This window comes from Perna viridis, chromosome 5 (assembly GCF_037379345.1).
Source record: "Perna viridis isolate PV_CMFRI_1.1 ecotype Kerala chromosome 5, ASM3737934v1, whole genome shotgun sequence".
NCBI lineage: Eukaryota > Metazoa > Mollusca > Bivalvia > Mytilida > Mytilidae > Perna > Perna viridis.
The window spans coordinates 25,080,396-25,103,735 of NC_142449.1; the positions used below are offsets into that span (position 1 = coordinate 25,080,396).

Here is a 23,340-nt window from a genome sequence, read left to right on the forward strand (position 1 = left end):
GAACAGTTAATAATTGGCAAGACAATATCGTCCTGTTTGTCACAGAGAAACTATTTTTTTCCTTTTTAGCTCACCTGGCAATCGGCCAAGTAAGCTATTGCCATCACTTGGCGTCCGTCGTCGTCGTCGCTAACAATTCTTAAAACATCTATGAAACTAGAGAATGGATGTAAATGAAACTTAATACTATTGTTTCTTAGAATATCCTGCACAAAATGACCGTTTTAATTTTTCATCCGTTAAAACATGGCCTCCGTTACTGAAAACACCCTCAGGCTCTGTGGAATTACAAGGCATAGGGGACCCCTGCCCAAATTTTTTTCCATAGATATTAAAAACACTTTGAAGGCATTTCCAACATTTTACAGTTCCTTAGGTACTCTTTTGAACTTCCAGCATTCATAAACATTTCCATTTTTCAGCAATGTTTTGTCAAACACTGTAACAAAGCATGATACCTTTACATACTTAGTGAATAGGGCATGGTTTGCAAGGTGAGCGATTCAGGCTCTTCTAAAGCCTCTTGTTTTTGTCAATTTAGAAGAGAAGCAGACTTTACTAGCTTTGACACTTTCTGAACTTCAATCGCTCTTTTTAGTAAATGAGACGAACAAAAGTATAGTTGTCGAATATAAGAATAATTAGTCATAAAACATTTTGTTTTGCTACATTTTTGGAGTAATTCTTTTATCCGAAACTCCCCCAAATCTTTCCTGAGAGAAAATAATCCGGTATTTCGCAGAACTTAGACCCTTATATTTGCGTTGCATGGTTTATTTAAATGACGAGGTTCCTCAAAACCAATAATTAACAATCCAGGCCAGTGTGAAGAAACAAACGATATTAGACTTGCAAACATATTCTGCATATTCAAACATTCAAGAGATACAGCACTAGAATTTAATACACAATTTTTGCAACATGACTTGAAAGTAGGTTAAAAGTAACATTTATTAGTGTTGTTTCGATGTGCAGTAATCGTCGAGACAGACAAACTGTCGATAATCGAATACATTTAAAACTGGCCTCCTGTGTTTCTTAGTCGTTATTTTAGGTTAGGTGGGCAGACCAAGGAGGATCCCGATAAATGGTATCTCGTAGTTTTTGGGTGTAACACAGTTTTTTTATTTACTAAGCTGAATGTGTCTTAACGGTAGGTACTGTTTGTGTCATAAGCCTTGTTCACAGTGATGATTTCGTATTATTTTTGACAGATGTGTTATTATACAGTAAAAACTGTCTACGGTGAACCTTACATAATCCCTGAATAATCCGAAAACATGTCTTAAGCAGACAATTTTTGAAAGTCCCTCAATATGAATACATGTATCAATGTATTTCAAACCACGTACCAGTCTTAACCAATCCAATCTTAAAGTTCGACACTGTGTTGTTCAGTTTAGATAGATTTCATTACATTTCTATTAAATTTGTAGATTAAGTTTCCTGTGTCGAAAAACATTTTTACCAGATTTTATCAATTGGCTGTTTTCCTTGAAGGTTTTGAAAAGATGTTCACCAATGCAAATTTATGATCAAACGTGGTATATAAATGAAATAATGATTAAGGATACTATACTTTAAATCTGAACTATCTATTTTGAATTGAACTGCAGCCTTGAAACAAAGTTCTCGAAAAAATGAGAAAACACATACTAATCGGTTGCTTTTGTTTTTGTTCAAGTTTCAAGCTGTTCCTCTCTTAGATTTCATGTGCTTCTGATAATCATCGTCATAGTATTTAGTGTATTTGTTCTCTTTGTGACTTTAATCTGTTTTGTACGAATTATGGGGTTAATAAAATGAAACTCGTTGATTCGATAACAATAAAAGTTGCTTTTTAATGTATACACTATTTGATTAGATACATCACCACGTTATCGTGATTGGTCTGAGTAAACTCCAATTTAAATGTTGAACTGTAAGAACCTGTAAACAGTGAAACAAGAATGTATTTTTCATAAAAAGATTAATCATGTGTTACTGCGTCACGACATATTAGAACCTTTACCGGACGCGAAGTTAACCGAACGGGTTTAGGTGTGGTCTAATATGACAAATTGTGTAGCTGTCTGGAACGCAGAGTCACGTAAGTAAAATGATGAAAAGTGAAACTGAATATGACATATTTCTATAAAATGTAATAAAAGAAAAGGAGACAAATCATAATATAGCTTTCTTTGTATACTATGCATTTTAACCATAAATAGGATTTAAAACTAACCTAACCTAAAAAGAAACCTAACCTAATACTTAAAAAAATCCAACAAAACAATTAACAGACTTGACTAAACTTGACTAAGCATGACAATAATTTGTGAACGGAATCCAAACATAAATGGATGTCGAAAACCTCATATGTCAAAATCATTCAAATTGATTACGCCATCTATAAATTAACGGAATATACAAAAAGGCGACTGAAGTTAGCAACTGCAACTTCATAAAATATAGTTCAATCTGACTGATCTCGTTTGGGGACTAACACTTATTTTAGATTTAATCAAGGTCAACTTCTTGTTTGAAGGCTCATGGTTAATATTTTTGGCCACATGCATGGTTTTAATACAAATGTTTCGTAACAGTTTACCTTATATATTTTTATTAAACCCCTTAATCCTGAATACTGGAAGGTATGCCGAATCAAGACTCGATTGACATCATTATAATTTCATGTTTGATAACGATAAATTTTTGAGAATGGGAGCGGTTGGTATTATATCGTTGGCTTTATTTTCACCGTTAGTTCTGGGAATTCTTACCAGCACAAATAAGATTAACTTTCATTGTTTCATATCATTATATTTTCTATACAAAATAAGAGCAGTTATGTTCGAGTGTGGTGTTTATCGATATATCGTTTTAATTTAATTTACCTTATAAGTAGAATTATATGTAAATGCTGCTTGATGACCGTTGAAATCAACAGTTGATGGACGAGAATGAACGCCATACATTACTATTGATCCCAGTGTCATTTTCCCAGCAAATCCTTGCAATACTATCTGTGATGTGAGCCTTGCCTAAACAAATAACTACAAACATCATACAAATGAATTTGAAACATTGCAAATCACAATTTTCAGTTAGCTTTCCACATCCCGTCGTTTCCAATTCCTTTGAGTTTACATGATCTTTGAGCACTTAACAATTTTAGAAAATTCTGCAAAACAAAACATATGCGTGTAATGCTTGATGCTTCTTGAATTTGATAAAGTTTTATTGAATATATAATTTAGGCGCCCATCAACTAGAATTCCATATCAAAGTTTGCTACCAAGTTATTATTATATTATTCTAATTCATCATCTTTAATTGAATGTTTGTTTAGTCGTCTGTATTTTTTTCTTTCAGCTTTTTTAACATTTGATAATAATAAATCAAATATCACATTACATGCATATGACAGGGTTTATTAGCTGTTTTATACATTTCAAACTAAATAAATTATTAAAGGGTTTAGGGTAAGTCAATGTCCAATATGGATAAAGGTAATTATAAATAAAAATATGTGCACCACAATATGACATTTCAAAATTTTGTTGCAATAATTAGTTTTTTTTTATTATGACTTACAATCACTTTAATCAAAGGCTAAATTTCATATCTCTTCTTTTTGCAAAAAGAAAATCAGCCGGTTTACCAATAACCATTCTTACCCTTTCTGCTGTAAACGATATTAAATTATATTTGTCGTCAGTTATGGTATCTACAATGGAGAAAAAGGAGCACCTTAGAATTTCACACTTATGCATTGTAAAACAAAATTGTTGAAAAATACTTTTGATAGGCAATGTAACAGAGAGTGCTCTGTCTTCGCTTTTAAGCAGAAATAGGCGAATGATAAATTTAAAAAAAAAATATCTATCATAAAGATATGTAAACATTATAAATTTCGGCACACGTGTCAAAAGGAGTAATCTCAACCCAGCGGCAGTAGAAAAACATAAATGATCTAGCACCAAAAAGAAATTTTATACATGACATATTCAGAACGAAAATATTGAAATAGAATGCCAAATCAAGCACGCATTTTTATAAGATACTTGACATTTCGTGAAATTTAATTATGTGGCAAAAGAAAGATAACTCTTGTTAAAATTAAATTTTCTTTTTTTTTTCAGAACAAGAGTTAATTGCAATCTGTTGTCCTTTTCAAACAAAATCTGCGTAAAAATCAGTAGCACGCGCATAATCTTGTTAGAAACTTTCTAGTTAAATGTAAATATATAAATGCACATACATTAAAAGCTATCGCTTGTCCTTTTCTTTTCGAATAATACAAGACAATAACAAAAGTAAATTAAATATAGGCAAGAGTTACTATCTAGGCTTTGTTTCATTTTCGCCTTTCTGGAGACAATAAATTTAGGTTTACAGGGCGCTAAACCCCTCCTAAGAGGGAAGATTAGCGCATTGTAAAATCTAGGTTTAACCTACCATTTCGTTTGAAAAGCCTGTACCAAGTAAGGACTATTGTGGTACAAGCTTCTCCGGTGGTGTAATATCTATTTTGCCAGATTTATTTCGGACTTGATTTGATTATGAATCGGATTAGTTATCGGTAATTTTGTTGTAACCCTTATTCTGAATATCGTTTTTTTGTTTGGTTTTGTTTTTCTACATTCATATCCCGTTATTTAAACTTTTCACCTAACATGAACTTATTCATTGAGTATGGAGTTTGTCTTGTGTGAAATCATCCCTTGTATGTGTTAAGCACCAACCATTGTTATCCTTTGGGAATTTTCCGTCATTTGACGCTGATTGTTATTTCTATAAATTTCTTCCATGAAGGTACTTATTTATCCTCTTCGTATCGTATGGGACGTAAGGCTTTAAAAGTAGCCGCCATCTACCTCTGATGTAACACTGAATGAACCTGATACTGTCTTTTCAGAAATGACACTGCATTCAAAGTTTGAGTAGAATGCTTTTATAAGATTATACATTTTCACTGGTATCCCATATGATGTTACAATATTTCCCTGTGCACACTGTTAAATACTTTCTTGAAGTCCTCTGAATCAAGCTTGTTCCTCTCAATTTTATGTCAACCATTTTATCTATTATATTTAAAATTATCCTACAGAAAACTTTACTGCGAATGAAAGCAGTGCTATTCCTCTCCAGTTGTTACAGATTTGGATAGTGAACTCCTTTTTTCAGAGTTTTACAATCAGTCCTTTACCCCAATCAAGTGGTATGGTTTGATTTTTCCAGATGTACAAAAATACAAGAACATCCTTATTTAGCTTCTAACATGTTAACATACGTTCTTTTGACATTCCTTGCACTTCTTTTGATCTCTATGGTGTCCCACCTTCCATGAAAATCCTCAGTTCCATCTGCAATGTCTTCAAGTGGCTTAAATCTATTTTTCAATTACAAGTTGCAAGACTTTTTGATGTCTGGGAACTTTAATTTGTCTACATCAAGCCATCGTTTTGCTTCTTCTTGTCGAGGATATCTGCGAAGCTTAAGTTTTATAGTACCCACCCGGTGCACCTGGTCCATGCTCCCAGTTTTTAGTGGAGTCCGAGTTGCTCATTTGTTTTGTTACTTTGTATGTATGATTTTAGTTACTATATGTTCTTTGTTGTGTATGTCTGTTGCATGTTTGTCATTGGATTACTTTCTCTTGGTTTCCGCTAGAAACTTGGTTCCCTTGATTACTTTTTGATGAGTACTATAGGGCATATCCATATTCTGATAGGCCTACACACTTCATCTCTGGGGTCTGAAGGAAATCATTACAAAAATATTTTATCAAAAGTTCAACTTACTGAATGATTCGCCGTCATCCCAAAATAACTCTCCTGAAGCCTGGCCCGTCAATGACAAGGCTACCAACAATGTGAAGTCCTTAGTACGACTAAATACAAGGAAATACAAAATTAGATATCAAGTTTTATGTAAGAGAAGAATGTTGATGGCTGTTTTTCTTATCATTATATTTATTTTTGTGAAAAGTCTACCTTTAACCTAAAGTATTCATGATAAAAAAAAATATTCACTTATTGATGCATCTTTAAGTTTAACTTCTATAAATTATAACGGTATAGTTACGAGAAATTACACCAAGTGTATGTTTTATGCTTGTATCTCCTTTAGATTAAGGTCTTGTAGGAAGTGGGAAAAAATTACCTCTTTGTTGTAGTGACATCATGTCCTTGTGTGGGAATGATTACACCTCCACGCATGTGAACATTGATTTTGTTCAACGGGGCATCGAGAATATGAACTCCTCCCATAACTTCAGCTCCTATCTCAATATCAAACCAGTTACCCTGAGGGATGTAGGCTTGAACAGTAGTTGCACCCTATGAAAAAGGCAAACACGTTCGAAGCTATCACGTCTTATAGTTCCAAACTGAACGGACCGTCAAAATACAAAACTATATCAAAAATTTCCTACCACAAAAAAAAATTAAGTTCTATACAGTTGTATTAATCTACATCATGATAAAAACCAAGTGTAACGAATCAGCACTTCAAGCTTTTTAGTTTCAGAATTAGAATTTTCAGAACAACGAAACCTGCATGTATAGAATTTAAATGTACATGTATTTTTGTAGCAGTCTTGATTATTACTTTTGTAAGTGCAGGAGAAATGAACAAACCGTCACCACAGAGAAATGCTTACTTTTTTAAGTACAGGTGAAATCAACAAGCCGTCTCCTCAGAGAAATTGTTCATCTATATTATAAGTCTTGGAATCTTGAGGAAATCTTGAACAGTATTTATAATGCAATAAATAATATAATAAAAGACAGAAGATATATAAATAGAGACCAGAACAAAATACACTATGATAACATTAAATTACATGTATAGACAAAATATTAAGTAAATAATACTATTTGTTCTGTAGAAATATATACAAATGGTCTTCAATCAAAATATGTATCAGGAACTTAACCCTTGTTGATGACCTTTCGGTGATTTCTAAAAGTATTTACTATTTTGGATAAAGTTACATTTATAGCACGGTCTTACGAGTTATTCAAATAGACTTTGAGCCCACAGGGCAAAAAGTCTATTTAGATAACGAAGAATGATGTGTTATAAATGATTTGTAACATGAATTGACCACACACATTAATCGATTATTGACCAATGAGAGATATACACCTCGTGCTCTCGTTCCGCAGCGAGTCATTTTCGTCAGAGGCGGAGTTGTCCATGTGCAATATTTATGTTAATGAGGTTGGAAATTGCATGGCATTTTCCAATTGAGTTCTATGGGAACAAGGGACCTTTCATGCAATATCTCAATTCATGTTACAAGGATTTGTTACGTTCTTTTGCCTATTTTTTATTATTAATACCAAAGGCAAGAAAATCGATTTCATCTTTGTTTAAACAAAATCGATGCTTCAATGGGTATAAATGCAAAAAAATATACAAATATATATCTGGTAAGTCTAAAATAACTTCCGTCAACTTAAAAGGTTAAAACATTTGAAAATTTAACCAAAATTTCATGACGTAGTAGACTAAGCGATTATTGCTTAAACAAGAAAACAAGTATAAAACAATGAAAGTAAAAAGAGAAATAATAATTATAATATACAAAAGACAATGCACCGGAAGCTGAAAGTATTAATTGAGTAAAAAATTGGACTCAATTAAAACATCTAGTGTTATTTGAATATTCAATTACGTTTTCGAACGCTAACTTACCTGACTTCAAAAAGACTCTCCGATATATTTATGTGTGACGCCAAATGAAAAATATGAAAAGGAGTATTCAACGGTATAAGTATGATTTTGTTTTTCGTTTTGATATCCAAAAATGGATTCGACAAACTAGTATAAAAACACCTGAAACAATCATGTTATCTAAGCACAATTTGTTTAAATTACAAGAAAATAACGACATTCATGTTCATGTACTTCTTAAAATTAAAAGAAAAAAAAATGAAACGGAACATTTAAACTATGTACGAAAATACATATCGTACTGACTAGATTCCTCTGCCAATTTTCATTAAAACGGCTTTGAATTGATGAAACCTGTTTATGCGTTTTACGGACATCAAAGTAAATACAAACGTAATATTTGGTAATTTCCTATCTTTAATGGGAATTCAGTATTCAAAGATAATTGCCAACCGCTTATTTTAATTTTTCATTGCGCAGAAGAAATCCAATTTTTTTGCTGTAGATATGTCATAAAAAGCGTTTGTGGAACTTTTGAAGCGATGGATGTTATTTCAAAATTCAAACCTCTGCTCTAAAGCACATCTGATAGAGACTAATAAAATGACTATATTATACACTTACTGAAAGAACAGCGGCCTTATAACTGGACTTCCATTCAAATGGCTTTTACGGAACAACGTATATAGGTAGGGCAAGAGTCGGTAGCGCTGCTCGACAGCATTTTTCATTGCAGGTAAGGTACTTCTAAATTTCATACTAGCTGGATCTTGGCCCTATACAAATATTTTGTAGTCGCTTTTTTAAACTAATAAAATGTGAATAAATTGGATTTCCTTGTATCCTTTTAAAACCAGAATATGTCATTAAAATCTAAGAAAATTATGTAATACAAAAAATAATTATACACTAAACATATTCTTATAGAGATTTTTCGACTGTTTGAATTGCTTCTGTAATTTACAAAAAATCTCTCTGAAGTTAACAATATGCAATTATAGTTCTCTTTATAAAGGTCATTGTGAACATCAAAATTTAAAATATGAAACAAGAAGTTTCACCCTTAAACATTTTATTTCCGTTTAATACTGTGCATTGATAGGTAACTTGTAGTAAAAATTTAGCACTCTCGAAATAAGAATAGTTAGTCTTACGTCTCCCGTCTGATCTCTATGGTTACGCATAAATGGATAATATGAACCCAACTGCATCCACCTTGTACACAATTCAACATCAACTTCTCCACCAAAGCCACAAATATCAGATCCGACCATTGGAATACCAAACATGTTGAAATTTATCATTCCTAAGGATGATAAAAAAGTAATTCTTTAGTTATTTCAGTAATTGAATATAAAAGGGTAGGTTTTGGTAAGATTCGGGCACAATGTGAAAAATCAGAAACTTACATGTAAAAAACACACCGATTTGACGATGTCATTACACTCAAGAATGATTTCTCTATTTGAAAAGACTTGAAAAAAAAATATTTGATCTGTGCATCACTGAAGTTGCTCAGAATTTTTCAATAGAAGAATGAGGTTTTTGACAGAGTTATCTGCCCTTGAAATATTCATTGAAATTAAATAAAATCAATGTTCCAAAATAATATGGAAAATCGTGTCTTTTTTCCTTGATTCTGATGGCGCAAATAGTCAAATGCACTTTCAAAATGCCTGATTCTTGCAATGACTAAACTAAATGTACGCTTAACATTGAACATAACAGCAATTCCCAATAAAAACAGACATCACTAGAGTATGAACATTATTTGTCAACTGGCATTAATTCACAAAAATTTAAATTGAAACCATAGAAAAGACATCATTGCAAACACCATAAAATTTGGTTTTATATTGCATTGTAGTGAAATCGCTGCTGCTGATGTTATGACACCATTATTCAATATGTTTTACTTTTTACATTGTATGAACGTTGTAACAAAACGCTGAAAATGTATAGCTTTTATTAACATGAACGAAAAGTCCTTTTTATGAAAGTTAGAACATAAATTATACAGATTAGAGTAAAACTAGTCTTTATTCAAATAGCCAAGTCTGGGTTTCATAGCCTTTTCTAAAATTTCAAAAATGATATGAATCTATTTAGTACATTTCTATGGTTTGCTTTGTCCTTACGCTAAAGTCTTTTCCGATCTATTCATAATCTTAGAACATCGGTAACAACTTCCGAAGCTTATTATGTATGGCTCGTCTTCGAGATATATTTACCTGCAATCGAGTATTTCATGTCCGTCCAGCTACTGTAATTGTCACCCGTCCAGTGTCCAGTGTATTTACCACTACCAGCAAATGTTGATCGGGAAATAATCAAACTTCTTTTACCTCGTATCCTTTTCATTGTACTAGACAAAAATAACACGGAAAGATAAATTTTTCTTTACAGATGGCCTTCAAAGAATATGAGTGAAATTCACAATTTTTGCCCTTAGTTATTGCGATTATCTATATTTGTTTCAACTTGCACCAGTTTTTAAAAATGTTTTCATGGGAAGCATATATTATGTGATTACAAAATGATAGTAACAAAATTATTGAATGTCTTTTTTTTTTACCTGTACATAAAAAATGATGGGCATGTTCCACTTTACATAGTCTACAAGATAATGTGCATTAAATTTTTATTTCCTACAATACTTACTCATAAGTTACTTTGGCTTCGAAGTGTCCATACATACTGTGGAGATTATAATGGGATGATAAATGTTGTTGGGCTGATGGACAGAGTGTTTTATCCGGCATTGTCCCTGTAATGGCTACAATGATTTGAGGAAATGTAAACATTCTCGTTCAATGCTATGCTGATGTTAAAGATTTTCAATACAGACAAAGTTGTGTATTACTTCATAGTGTATTTTCTTTTTAAAGAATCATGCAAAATAAGAAAAATCAGGAACATAACTTTGACTCTGGGATGCTTTCACTATTTGAACAGACCATTATTTCACTGGATATGCATAGACATTTTTCAATAGAATGTTAGAAAAATGCGGTTTTTGATAAAGCTATCTGCCTTGAAAAGTTCTTTTTCAGAGCATTTCTAAGAAATTATAACTCTTCCTTTCTTGATTTTGATGCATCAAATCGTCAAATTAAACTTTCAAAATGGTTGTTTTATTTTCAAACTATGTTCCATCCACTGCCTGATTCTTACAGAGACTGGCACTTAAAAGGCAGAGTTTGTTGCAAGTGGAACAAACAAGATGGCGTCTGTCAGGAAAACTCAAGGAATGTACGAATAACAAAATCTTCCTACGTACATCTGTAGGTCTTCATGATTATAATTACTATACGCAGACAAATGTGTCGGTAAATATTGTACCTTGCAATATTGTCATGACGATTTTAGCAACACTACATTATAATTTACGGTCATTATAAAACATAATGGTACCCACTGTCTTAAGTGTTCGATTGCATGGCAAAATTGATTTAACAGGCATATAATAAAAGGCAAATTTATCGACACTGAAGAGTATCATGAAGTCCGTATCAATAAATAAAATAACTCAATACTAACGGGGTACGAATGGCGGGTTGTCATAGGAGTCTGTGGAACACCCTGTTGTAGATCCCACAACAAAATTTGCTGGTTCATTCATATCCTAGGATGAAATAAACCAAACTGTGGTAAAAAGCCATACAACTCTTCATTGTAAAATAAAAACAAGGAAATGAAATGTATACATGTTTGTTTAGTTCTAGCACAAGCATTTTCAGTAAATATATATTTCATACGAAATTACGTATAAACCGTCACAATTCTAGTCCTTTTTTGTCATGCATGAAGTCTTTCATCAAAATTGTAAATTATTAATTTTCAAGAAATTTTGACAACTATAAAAATAAGCTGCAAGGATGAGAACAATCGGAATTACTCGGCCATTTCCGCTACACTAAAAAATAACCTCGGATGCAGAAAGGAGAATTTCTTCTTGAAAAAAAATGCCGGAATTAAAGTCATACACGAATCAAAGTAGTACTATCCACCAGGTGGTGCTAAAAAATAGTTGTATAGCACTGGATATAAAGGACAACAACTCTTCCATTAAATTTGGTACGAAGCCAGGAGCCAGGAAAAAAAGTACAGTATGTAATGGTAAAAAAATCAACCAGTTTAACTATAATTTTAGAATCGGATCGGTCAAAATTCCAGACAGATCCTCCTAATGCCATCGAGGTTTTTCTTTTGTGTAACTAGAAAGATAAAGGTGTTCCAATTAGGATGAGAATACGCACACGGTAGAAAAAGATCTAAATTAAAGCAAACATATACAATATACATGTAGTATACTGTATGAATAATAATTTCTCCAAGATAAACTTACAATCCACAATCCATCGAATTTGATTCTGTCGTGGAAAGACTTAGCATGGGTGTACCAGTAATTCAAAGCATCCGGGTGTGTAAAGTCAGGGAATACCGTATTACCCGGCCAAACCTGTGAAGAAAATAATTCCATATTATAACCACTTGAACTTAGCAAGTAACATTTGAGACAGAGTTCAAGTGACCAATCGAACGTATTATGCTTGGTACTAGTCTGATATGTTTGTGGTGCTAGTTTACAGGAACAACGTTTACAGCGCGTAGGTAAGCATGCCACCACTCTAGGACTGCGAATCAACTTTCCCCTCTAATATCGTGACTGTACTTGATGGAGAAGGAGTGACTACCAATTTTTAAGGTATTTGTTGTGACTCGGCCTTTGACCTCACGCACTCGAGGCGACGTAATCTCTACCCGGAAACCACATAGGCGATATAAATTACAATTGGAACAGCATTGAGCTATACTACATGGATGATTCAATTAAATATCACCAAAAGGGAAATTGTAGATATACATCGAATTTTATGTTTTTGTTGCAACTGACAATCTGCATTTAGTGAACGTTAGCAGTACTGTAGATGATTAATTTATCTTGGCTAACCTTGCCTACAATATACGAAGAATTGTCTTTTGTTTTGATAAACACTCCTCTATTGACACCGTCGTCATAAGGAGCATATCCCTGAGTATTACTGATTCCTGGATCCTAAAAGATAAATGATACACTAAAATATGCTGGGCAATTGTTTTCAACAAGCTGTCATTCCAATAGGAACAAAATGTATCCCCTATTTGCATATTGTTTTTCAAACTTAGTCAAAAGATAAAAAGAATGGCATGTCAGAGAAATGTTTTACAAAATCACAGAGATTTAATTTCAGATGTGCAGCACATGATGTTCTTTTAAATATTTTAAAACAAAGCCTGCACTTAGATATTGTATGATATTTCACTAAATCCGGTTGGACGTGTTTGTTTTGATATTTTTGTTTGAGTAAATATGTTGTGTTTATCGGTTGTGTTTGGATTTTGAACTTGCTAACAGAAAAAAAGCGAGAACTCTTTCCGTTGTTTATGAATAGTTTGACTTCATTTCTATTGGGACCTTTGACAGCTTGGTTTATTATATGGGTTTTGCTCATCATTGAAGACCGTGTGGTGACCTGTAGAAGTTTAGGTTACAGACCACCAATTCAACCAATGAGCATTTGGAACGTACGCAAAAATAGTCCTACGCAGAAATTACTCCTGTTCCTCATAGTGCTGTGAAAAAAGTTCTCATCTTATTTAAAAAATTTAAACAGTTTCTGAAAGGAAAAACATTTCTGTACAATTTATAGGTGCATTTTGCTTCTTGTGATGTAAAGCCTGATCTCCATAATGATTTCTAAATATACCCCTATCTTGTGAAAACACTGGGATTTCCCATGCTATTTATAGACACTTCACTTCCGGTGACCCGTACTGCACTGCAAGTCTGCTAACCTCACATGCCATTCTGAGGATTGTGAGCTGACATATGTAGAATCATTCTGATATATAGTCCTCTGCAGGTTAAAGTTAAGGTAAAGTCCAGAGAAGCCATTGAATATTGTGAAATTTGCATAGAAGTCTATGGGAAGTGGAATTAGTGGTTTCTAGCCTTGAATCATTCGTTGCTTGATTTTTGGTGAATGGCTTTGGCAATCATACCCCATCTATATTTTGTAGTAGTTGCTTAGCACAACCAGACAACACAGCGAAGAAATATAACGAAATCGAGCATAGACGACTAACAGGATCATGTTCTAGCAAAAAACATCTTGGAACCCTTCATATTACAAAAGTGACGGTATAATTTCAATTACGCACACACTTTCATTTTTTAAGTTGTGTATATCACTATAACTAAATTGTTTCCAGGCTTCCTTCGTTTCATATTGATTTATTATTCTCAACTTACAACAATTGGAATAAAGTGCATTCCATAGCTATGTAGATCGTCTACTAAAGCAGGAAGGTCGGAAAAATTGACCGGGTCCAAAGTCCAATCTCTGTATTGATCCATATAATCTATATCGACCCATTGTGTATCCTGTATTAACGAAAGGAATGTAATAAAAAGCCAGCTAATCCAACTTTGATAGGGAACTTGTCGAAAGAAGATATTTTTTTTGTAAAATAATCCTAATACAACTTGTACTAATATTAATATACATGTATAACTCATAGAAGTAAATGTGAAAAAAACATATAGTAATCAGTTGAACAATTGTCTTATTTTAATTGTTCTAATTATAATATAATGCTGTTTACGCATTGAAACAGGTCGTATAGCTCAATGGTGCTTATCCTAATCTATAACATTGATACCTACGTCGCTCAAATCGAAAGTAGTAAATATCCATTGGTAAAGAATAATTAAGAAAAAAAACACAATTTAAAAAGCTATGATAAACAGGAATAAACAAAACACATAACAAATCGAAAAACCACGGCAACTAATACAAAACCATTGTTATTTTACATACAGCATCGTTCTATAACGTTGTATATGTAGGTCGGTTTTGCGCCTGTACAATAAGTTTACAATAGAAATCTAGTAACATATAGTTTTTCAAACTTTTCGTGATTTGACAGGATCGTAGTGTAACCGTTTTATCTAAGGAATAAGGAGCGCTTCATACATGTGCATTAGAAAATACAACTGTATATACTATTTGTCAGCAAAAAAAGTGGTAAAAAGTTTCACCCAAAGCCCACAATTTTCAAGGCCATTTAGATTCGTTTGGCTTACGTAAGGAAAGTTAGTTCTTCTCATATCTTCGATAATAAGTCGTAAATTGGCCGTGTTCGTGTAACCCCAGCGACAGAGATGGAATCCGAACGACCAATATGGCGGGAACATCGGTTTGCCGATAACCTCTGTATATTGCTCGACGACTTTATCGGGAGTTGGTCCAAGGAAAATGTAAAAATCTAAAATTCCACCAGTCGTTTTATAGTTGACTGATACCGGTGTTGTATCTACTAATCCGACCTCTGAAAGGACAAATTAGATCAATTAGTTCTGACAACAATCTCCTTTATCAAAATCCAAGTGCATTTGAATACTTAGACACCGTTCTGATATAACAGGTATAGCTCGTTAGAATTCCCTTTGTGAAAATCTGTTAATTTCGTGCAAAATATGGACGAAAATGAGCACGTAATAGCCCGGAATCCGATGTATTAAAATCTTTGGATCTGCCCCGTTCAGAATCCACTTCGTTCTACAATGGACGGAAAAGAAAAAAAATTCGGGTACGAAACTGATCTATAACAACACATTATCTTTAGTTTGTTTTCTATTTTCAGATCCGGGTGTCCAAAGAATATGCCTGCAACAACGCTAAGCTTGTCGTAAAAGGCGACTAAATAGTGCTCAGAAACCTAGCCGGGGGCTAGGCGTTCTGCCCACAGAGCAACTGGGATGTGTGCCCCAGGTGGTGGAATGGGGTACCCCTGGCGTGTTACATGCTGGGGTTGTCAGGCTATAATACGGAAAACCTGACCGCAAACAATAATGGTGCACCGTGTTGGGAAAGATGCCACGTTCCTCGTACGTTAAAGAACCCAGCAGAGGTATCCGATAGGAGTAGGAACCTTTGCGCTCCGCCACAGGAGGCTAAATAGCCCGACCCTACCCATCCCTCCCTTTTTCTAGTGGTAATATAAATTTGTCGGCCCTGTTGCCCTTGTGTCCCATCTCTTTCTTATTTCATCATCATTTCATGTTCATTTTATCATCCATTTCATGTTCATCGTCTGAATATAGCTGAAATATTGCTGCTCGGACGTTAAACCCCAACAATTATTGAATCGTTGAATCTATTTGCTTACCCATCGCATTGCTGTTAAGAAGAAATATACCAAAAGCATCGCCACTTGACTCTATTCCAAGGAGAAACGGATGGGATCCATACAGATTCCTATCAGGCTAAAATCAGAATCATTATTATGTTAATACAGTCGAACTTGTATAATGCAAACTAATTCTATGGGGCTGTATGGTGTTTATAATGCATATAAACCGATATGATCTGACCACATTTACGTCTTTTTTTTTGACAGATATTTATTTTATTCAGGGGTTGGTAAGTACAGAATATCCGTTGGAATCTATCAAATTTAAGAACTTTTTGCATCCATGAAGGTACCAATAACGGTGAACGAGTATTGTCATCGTACAACAAAATGTATGGTGTTCAGACGAAAGCTAGTGAGAGTAAATAAAATGACAGTTTAACAAAAATGAATGACCTTTGAATTTCATTTTAACAAATCCATATGAATAGGTAGACACATTTAAATGTGAAAATATAACTAAACACAAATAGAGATAAAAACCTTTAACCCTTTTCATTGTGCACCGTTGATTTGAAATTTGGAACAGTCTAAAACTTTCCATTCTTGAAAAGCTGAATCATTTAATTATACCGAACAATAAACTTTAAGGAAAACGTTGAGTATTTAAGTGTAAGTTTTTATGAAAATCAGACAAATTAGAAGGTGATTCATGCATGTCAAAACCCACTGAATTCAGTTTAATTTCTTGTTCAGAATCAGTTCTAGATAATATAACCAGTAGTGCGTAGGCTGAGATACCCCCACTCATCAACCAAAATATGATTTTCAGGTGCCCTTATATTTTCCATTTACGAATCTTTTTGTCGCCAAAAAATAAACTGAAGCATTTTTGTATTTTTGGCTACTTTGTAGACCTCGTGGAGGCAATAATCTATTTTAAGTCTTTTTTTATTCTACGAACTTCTCCTTTATACAGAACATAGTAAACTGACATCTGTATATATCATCATGTAGCCCAATGTCTCAGCTTTATAATAGTACTAAAAAAGTTTCGGTAATATTTAGGTTTTGCGGTAAAATTAGTTTTCGTGGTTCATTTATGTAGAAAATTAAATTATCTATCGAATGATACCAAATTTGAGACGGTTTAGTTGGGCAATAACGTGTAGAGTCGAATTTATGTGACTTTTGACCGAAAAATAAAAAATCCTATTTTTTGCATTTTTTTTGGATAAATTCTATGAAAATCGCCAAAAGTCATAAAAAACCCAGAAGTATACATTGTGATAAAACTAAACAGGAAACATCAAATAAGCCATTTTTTTACTGAAGCATTAATACTCTGGGGGTTTTGACATTGAAAAATATGTCAATTTAAACGATTTTTCGGCGGGGAATGGGTACATTTTTTTTTTCATTTTACCGCAAAACCCTAAGTGTTACTACAATTTTTTTCTTGGAACTATTATAAAGCTGAGGCATTGGGCTGTACGATGATACCTGTATTTGTCTAGTTTATTAACACCTGCTATCCTAGGATGGCTAAGACCCTCAAACAATAGAGTAACAAAAATCTTGGCTTTTTGACCGAGAGGGGTACAAATATAGGCTTATACTGAAAAAGAATCCGAGAATATTCTTTGGCGACAAATTGATTCGGTAATGGGAGGTATAGAGGTACCTAAAAATCACCATGAAGTTGATGAATGGGGGGTGCACGGTGGACCTTCCCAGCCCATGGACTACAGCCTTAGTTTTTCATTTTGTCGTTGCGCTTATGAGATAAAAAATATATAGATTGTACATGAAATTGGAATTTTGCAAAAGTAACCGTTCTCGATTTTGTTTGACTTGGTTGATTTTAGTGGGAGATTAGTATACATTATTTTCTCACAAGTGCAGATCTGAATACAAAATACATATCGTTATGTAAATATATAGTATATATAGATTAACACAGAGTTGTTGGTTTGGTGGGTTTTCTTCACCATAAATCACTTTACTATTGGAATTTTATGTGGGTTGGTACTGAAATAATTCGTTATAAAATCATGGTTCACACTTACATTGGGTGGTTGGTCTCTTGTCCACATGGAATATTTTAGACCAGTCTTTCGTTCTAATAAAAGAGAACCAGTGTGTTCTCCTAGACCATACAAATAGCTTGTGGGAACAGCAATAGAGATCTCAATATATTGGTCCGTATACGTCAATGGAGCAACGGTGCTATCAAAACTGAAAAATAAATGATGATTGCCATATGAATATTGACAAAGTGTCATCTCCCTTCATTTTTCCATGCATGTTTTATTCTTTCCAAAGACGATGAGAAAAGAAAAATCACATACTTTGAAAATATCATGTCAGCATCAAATCGTTTTGTGTCCCAAGAATTTCCGTGAAAAAAATACTTAATAAAAAAATTATACTAATAAACAAAAAACAAAACAAAAACAAAAACAAAAAACAAAAAACAAAAAACAAAAACAAAAAAACAACAACAACAACAAAAACGTCGAGTACTTTTAATTTAGTATCGGCAAGTTTCCACTTACACGAGGAACTGTGTTGTTCTTCCCTCTCCTTCAAACTGAGTTCATATATCATACTGTTTTTTTTTCGGTTTACATTCGCCTCCCTGTGCTTTCTTTTTAGATACTATATGCTGTCCGACAGAAGCCGTGTTTCTGTCTCCGTTTTCTTGACCTTGTTTAATTGTCCATATAGTACCTCATGTTTTGAATATTTCCCTCGATTAATTATCACCGTACTGCTTGATCGTTTGTTACATTTGAGTCTTTTTATTTGCTTACTGTTCTCGTGAATTTATATTTTTACCGTTCTTTTAGGTTTGTTCGTATCTCCTGACACCTATTATAGAAAATCCGGGCAAATTTTTTTACGAGCAGGGCTGGTATTTAAAACTAGAGGCTCAAGAGAGCCTGAATCGCTCACCTGGTCAAAAATAGTCTTTATAGTTTTCTAAAGCTGGATGTTTGACCTTACCGTACTATTGCTACAAGAATCATTCAATCAATAGAGAGCATCTTAGTTATCCACCCGGTTTTCATATTATAAAATAAATCACTCATAGTAATTTTTTGTTCTTCAAGATTCTTCAAGGGCAATAACTCTAACACTGAGCAACAGATCTTAATGAAAATTTTGGCATAAGTCCGTCTCACCACACTGCTCAATTTTCCCCTTAGAAAATTTGGATAAACCTTTGGCTTTCGACTAATTTTAACAAGTTCTCAATTTCTACAAGTGGTGGCCACGTTTTCGGCAGACAAAACAATGTCCAGGGTATCCTAACAAACACTCCTGCCATGTTTGGTTACAATCCATACTACAAGTTGTCTAAGAGGAGAAGGCTTAAAAATCCATTTCAGTACCAGTAACTCATTCATTTGTCAACAGATCTTTCTGAAAATTTCAGCATAGGTCAATCCCCTCATGCTGAACAAGTTTACGCCATGCCAGATTTTAGCTGAACCCAACTGTTTGAGTTTTTGTATAATTCTGCAATTTTTCCCCATGGTTTATTTTTAGTAACGACGGTCATGTTATTGCAAAATCAAAAATCACCACACATAGTAACTGTTGTTAAACATGCTCTATTTTGTTTCTATCCATCCAGTAATTTCAGAGGAGAAGAATTTTAAAATTGGAAATGTAAAATTCGGGGAAAAAATCCATTTCAGGATACATCACCCATTCATTTGTTAACGGATCTTTCAGAAAATTTCGGCATAGGTCCATTCCTTCATGCTGAACAATTTAAAGCTTAGTCTCTGTCAGATTTAAGCTAAACCTAACTGTTATTTGCATAATTCTTCAGTTTCACCCCTATGGTCTTTTTTTTTCAATAAAAGCTGACATGTTTTTTTTTCAGTTAAAAAAATCCCACACAAGGGTTGTTAAAAATTCCCTTAGAAACATTCATGCAAAGTTTAGTTACAATCTGTCGAGTAGTTTCAGAGAAAAATGTTTGAAATAATTTACGGACGACGACGACGGACACATATAGTGATGGCAATAGCTCACATGGCCTTTCGCCCAGGTGATCTAAAAAGGTTTTACATTTTATCATGAAAACATATCATACAAAAGGTATCTTTGTCGAAAAAAAAAAATCAAGTCTTAATATCACACCCAAAAGGAAAAGGAAAATATCCTTCTTTACTGGAAGAATTCAAGTATGAAGTTGACCACCCTAACTCGATGACAAATTGGTTCGCGCGGTGCCTAGCTATATGTAATCATTAATGACTGTTTTACTTTGTAGTAACGTCATGTTATCATATGCTCCTCTTGACTAAAAATTGTTTTTATCGTTGCCTAAGATAACAGTATGCACTAACATTACAGATGATGATGACTTCCGCGTCACTTTGACCCCTGAGTAGGGTGAACTATTAATATTATACTGATAAGCCGGTAGAGAAGCCTTAGATAGGACTTTGGGTTTGTCCAATGGTACTTCGTATCGTTTCATGTTTGGATCATAAATCTGAAATTCAAAATTGTAAATCGGCTTAATCTATTTTTGTCAATATCACCGGGAACGAAACTAGAGCAGTCATGTTTTTCTTCAAGTTTCTATATACGAATGCAAACTATCACATTTTTTTACTTAAAAGATAATTATTCATCAAATATCGATTACTGTACATATGAGTGTCTTGTTATAAAATTTGAAATACTAGTGGCGATATTGTCTGTTATTTTAAAATAAGTCAAGTACTTGTTTTAGTTGTGTTTTTTTTCAAAAGTTTATAAATTCTCCACAAATGGTTATGATTTTGACCACTGATGTTGTAATTACATGCAAATGATTGTCTTTATCAAAAGTTTTCCAAATTTCAACTAATGACGTGTCTGCACCAACCTTGACTCGAAGTCTTGTCTCTGTTTCCTGATAAACATCAATTTTAAGTTTTTGAAGAACTTTAGGAAATGGTAAAGCCACTGATGAAGGTGATATATTTAGGTCTGCGGTACGCCCAAGGTTCGTTTCTTGCACATTTTCTGAGTTGTAACCCTTGTAATCTGAAGGAAAATAACACCAGGAGGCCCCAGATGCTGATGCGCTCATCCAACAACAACCCCTAGCAACGCATGTACTTTCAGAAGACCCAGGTTCTGGGTGACAATCACCACGTGATATATCTGGAACGTTGCACCTCTGTCCTGCTTTAGGTTTTGGCCGGAAACACCATGGTGTACCAGGCTGTGTTTCATGCCAACAACAGCCTCTAGCTCTGCATTTATCTTGGGTTGCTCCTACGATAATATATATAAAGTTTTCATAGATTTTTTTTTATTATTTAAAAATAGAAGAAACTCAAACTATTCCGAAATAAGATCGGAAAAATGAGAACGATGGCTAAAGCAGTATATACAAAGTCGTAAGCAAAGTGATGAATTTTTATAATGTGTTATAGCTATCGAACAAAGTAGTACAGAAACAACAAGTCTTACCAAAAATGGAGTTATGAATCAGGTGCAATGGTGTGGTAAGCATCTCTTTTTTGCACAAAAGTGCTGCTCGAGTTGCTTATTGTTATGTGCAGCGCAAACGGTAAACAAAGAAGTGGATTGTATACTGAAGTAGTATAAAATTATACCCTAAGTAACAGGCTATAAATTTCAGACAGGAGGTAATTTTCTAAATATTTCTTATACAGATATAGATTTATCCGTTTGGCATCAGGGTGCTGTGCTTATGAGATAAAATTACACACATGTAAATTGTACATAAAATTGGTACCTTGCAAGCGTTATGATCGTTCTTGATTTGGTTGATTTAAGGAGGTAAACCTAGGGTAAGGGACACAATATTTGAAATCACTGACATGTTTGTATCATATTCAATTCACCAAAGCCTATCAAGCTTTCATTTGAATCAGAATGAAATCAATCCATGTTTCTTTGATGCTTACATGAGATTGTTGTAAATTTCTGAATACAAACGTTCCAATGATTTTTAAGAGTTATGTCCCTTATCCTAGGTCTACTTCCTTAAAAAGAAAATAAATGTACGGTTTTCTCCAAAATACTAATCTGAATGCAGAATGGACAATAGTTCCGTATAAATATGGCGTATATGTAGATAAAAAAACATTATTTGTTCCGTGTATTTTTCCTGCACCTTGAATCATTTTAACCATAAGCATAATATGAATTTTATATTGATTGGTAAATGAAAATTCCCTACCTGCCTCTTGATGGCAGTCCACACGGGAAGATGGGTTGTTGTTGTCGCAAACTATTTGTGCTGCAGTTAAACTACTAGAGATCAAAATGAAAACGTCCAGCCACATGGTTTAATGCCAAAATATCAATGGGAATTCAAAAGGTCGATATTCATGTAATATGTTTAAACTTGGTCTGATAATAAATTCCACTGATAAATGATAGGCATAATTTTATCTATCCCATAGTAAATTGAGGCACTTTCATATTGTGGGTAAACGTTGTTTGAACGGATGGTATTGAGCTCGTGTAGTTCCAGGCTCCACGCAGCAGCAGACGTTCGTTACCTCTCTTACTAACCGCTACAGACAAGCCTGTCGAAATTTCCAGGCGTTATTCAAATAATAAGTCGTTTGACAATCGGAAAACGTCGTATAAAATAAAGAAATAAAAGAAATAATATGTGGATGGGGTAGATTTGTACTCATTTTAACATAGGTACGGCATTTATATTCGATTATTTAACACCGAGGGACAGCGAGGTGTTAAATGAGAATATAAATGCCAAACCCATGTTAAAATGAGTAGAAATCTTCCCCCGGAAGGAATTATTTCTTTTCTAATATGACAAACACGGTAATTTTTGTGACGTAAAGCCAAAATAACGGCTGTTCAGTTTACCCCCCCCCCTATGGGAGTAGGATTAAATTTGTATATTTATGTCATCGTATGTGTTAAATGCGTGTATTTACTTGTATTTAATTTATTTCAATTAGATAATCTCTCAGCCATTAAATCATCGCGTAAACGTTTTTAAATGAGTGTATTGTCTCGAAGGGACAGCGAAAGAATAAAGACAGATGCTAAAGGTGTGGTTGTACCGACATATACTGTTTGACGATATGAAGACGTCATATTTAGTTAGAACCATTCACTTTTTTCCGACTTTGCAAGATTCTTGTATTTTCTGAGATGGCTTGCGACAGCGTCTACAGCAAATTTCGAACGTCAGGCGCTGTTCGGAGCTTGGTGTAGTGCTATGTTGTGATCTTTACGAAATAGTTGGTTCCTATTAATATGATTGATATGCAATAGTCCATATTTTAACAATGCCAATTGATTTGCATACAGCTTGCACTTTAAGACTCATTAATAATAATAAGGGGCGACCATAAGATTCTTGGGGGGGGGGGGGGGGGCGGCAGGTTTTGAAAATAAATAATCTGTCTCTGTGTCTTTGTCTCCGGATCCAATTTTGGTTCATATATATTTTTTCATTATGTATTCAGACTTGCT

At 33.8% G+C, this 23,340-nt stretch overlaps 1 pseudogene across 1 annotated transcript; it reads right to left on the reverse strand.

Annotated features, from left to right (window-relative positions):
- Window positions 1-1,816: 1,816 nt before the first annotated feature.
- Window positions 1,817-22,255, reverse strand: LOC148616808 (lysosomal alpha-glucosidase-like; annotated as a pseudogene). The gene is made up of 20 exons (XR_015922301.1): window positions 22,067-22,255; window positions 20,738-21,132; window positions 20,211-20,359; window positions 17,913-18,081; window positions 15,880-15,976; window positions 14,795-15,039; window positions 13,961-14,092; window positions 12,620-12,724; window positions 12,014-12,127; window positions 11,206-11,290; window positions 10,327-10,441; window positions 9,897-10,030; window positions 8,820-8,971; window positions 8,290-8,441; window positions 6,647-6,731; window positions 6,148-6,323; window positions 5,787-5,875; window positions 3,660-3,709; window positions 2,877-3,023; window positions 1,817-1,929 (listed from the first exon to the last, which is right to left on the reverse strand). The product of XR_015922301.1 is annotated as a lysosomal alpha-glucosidase-like (transcript).
- Between the last annotated feature and the right edge of the window lie 1,085 nt (window positions 22,256-23,340).